We start from the raw sequence: 2,444 nt of genomic DNA, 5'->3' as shown, positions 1-2,444 counted from the left end.
GCAGCTCCTCAATCCACCTAGCCACCTGGCCTTCGGGCTCCTTAAAGCTGAGCAGCCAGATCAGGGCCGCATGATCCGTCCGCAGGAGAAAGGTCTGGCCATAGAGATAGGGGCGAAAATGATTGAACGCCGCGACCACTGCCAGGAGCTCGCGTCGTGTAACGCAGTAATTGCGTTCAGGGCGGCTCAAGACACGACTGTAGTAAGCCACCACTCTCTCTCCCCCAGCAACTTCCTGAGACAGGACGGCCCCCAGCCCCACATTGCTGGCGTCTGTGTCCACGATGAAGTGGCACTTAGGATCAGGAAGGGCCAGGATGGGTGCAGTGATCAAGGCAGTGCGGAGCCGGGCAAAGGCGGCTGCACAGTTGTCGTCCCAGTTGAACTCCCGTCCCTTCCTCGGTGAGACGGTGTAGGGGACTGGCAATGGAGGCAAAATTGCGGACAAAACGTCGGTAGTAGGAGACGAGCCCCGTGAAGCTGCACACCTCGCTGACGTTTCGCGGAACTGGCCATTTCTCGACCGCCTCCACCTTAGTAGGATCAGGGGCCACGCCCTCTGCCCCCACCACATGGCCCAAAAACTTGGTCTCACGTCGAAGGAGGTTGCATTTCTTAGGGTGCAGGCGCAGGCCCACCCCCCGAATGGCTTGGAAGACCTGACGGAGGTTCTCTAGGGCCAGCTCGTAGTCAGCGGCATGAACCAGAAGGTCATCAAGGTAAACCACGCACCGGTTGCGGGGAATGTGAGCCAGCACCCTCTCCATTAGTCTCTCGAACGTGGCGGGGGCATTGCAGAGACCAAAGGGCATCACACGAAACTGCCAGAGTCCCTGACCGATGGTGAAGGCCATCTTGGGTCTGGCTTCTGGTGCCAGCTCCACCTGCCAGTAACCGCTCCGTAGGTCAAGTGAGCTGAACCACTGTGACCCTGCGATGTGGTCCAGAGCGTCGTCAATGCGGGGCAAGGGGTAGGAGTCCTTGCGAGTTGCATTGTTCAGCCGACAAAAGTCCACACAGAACCTCCAGGTGTCATCTTTCTTTTTGACCAGGATGGCAGGGGCGGCCCAAGGGCTATTGGATGGCTCTATCACCCCGGCTGCAGCCATCTCTAGAATCATCCGCTCTACAGCTTCACGCTTGGCAAGCGCTAACCGGTAGGGTCGCAGTCTAATGGGTGGGGTTGTACCAGTGTCGATTGTGTGCTGCACCAGGTTGGTCTGGGTGCAATCCTCTTCGCGTGCAGCGAAAATCTCAGCGAACTGTTGGAACAGGTCTTTCAGCTGTTGATTCTGCTGAGGGTCCAGCCCTTCACTGCTCCGCTGATACAGATCCTGGATGGCGGAAACAGTGGCCGGCGAGGGTGTCTGAGGAATGGTAGCCTCAATGAGGGTCGTCGTCATTGTTGGTGGGCTGGGCAGTGTCGTCATCCCCACGGTTGGCAGTGGAGGTGGGGGCGGCGGCGGTGGCATGGTGACAGGTGGAGTTGGCTGGATGTGGATACGTCCCACCTTCCTCTCTGGACGGCGCCGGAGGGCCAGGGTCTCTGTGCCAAGGTGAATGGCATTACTCGACACATCGACCAAAGCCCCCCAGCGAGTCAGCAAATCTAGCCCGATGATGCAAGGGTCTTGTATTTCAGCCAACCAAAACTCGTGGGTGGCTGCAACTTTCCCCGCCCGCACCTGCAGTGCTCTCTTCCCCAGCATGCTGGTTAGTTCCCCAGTCACAGTTCTGATTTTACAGGTGGTGGGCCTCCACTCTGTCTCTGGCAGCACCCCTGGACGCACAATGGAGATGGTGGACCCTGTGTCCACAAGGGCCCAGCAGCGGTGTCCACCAATGGAGCAACAAAGATAGAGACCGTGTGCATAGCCCACTCTGCCGATCTGGGAAGAGTTCTTAATGGGGGATATGGTCGGTTGGCTGGGTAGCAGTCTCCCCGCGGTGCCACCCCATTCTAGTTTTCTGACTGGGGAGTGCTACTGCGTCGTGGTGCAGGGGCAGGGCAGTCACGGGCCTTGTGCCCCGCTTCTCCACAGCGGTAGCATGGATCACGAGGCGACCAAGGTCTGAAGGGTGGTTGGCGTCGGCCTGGTTGCTTTCGGCGTGGTGACGGACAAGCTTGGCAGACGACCCCTCTTTCGACGTCTCCTTCATCTGTGTGGACCTCAGCCTGACGCACTCGGGGTCTTGGTTGGTTGTGTGGGGTCATCACAGCCTCCACCCTCTCTGCCTCTTCCAATGCAGTCTTGAAGGCTGTAGGTGCCGTGATGCGGAGGTGCTCCTTCAACCTCTCTGGGGTGAGCCCCTGGATGAAGGCACTCAGGGCTAACTCGTCACGAGCTGCTGGATCAAAGGTGGGGTAGCCACGATGTGCAAAGAAGTGCACGTCTGCTGCATAGGTTCCCAGGGTCTCGCCCTCTTGGCGGCGCCGGCGGGCC

This window comes from Lampris incognitus, chromosome 11, assembly GCF_029633865.1.
Source record: "Lampris incognitus isolate fLamInc1 chromosome 11, fLamInc1.hap2, whole genome shotgun sequence".
In the NCBI taxonomy this organism is placed as follows: domain Eukaryota; kingdom Metazoa; phylum Chordata; class Actinopteri; order Lampriformes; family Lampridae; genus Lampris; species Lampris incognitus.
Note: the sequence above shows the minus strand (reverse complement) of the source record.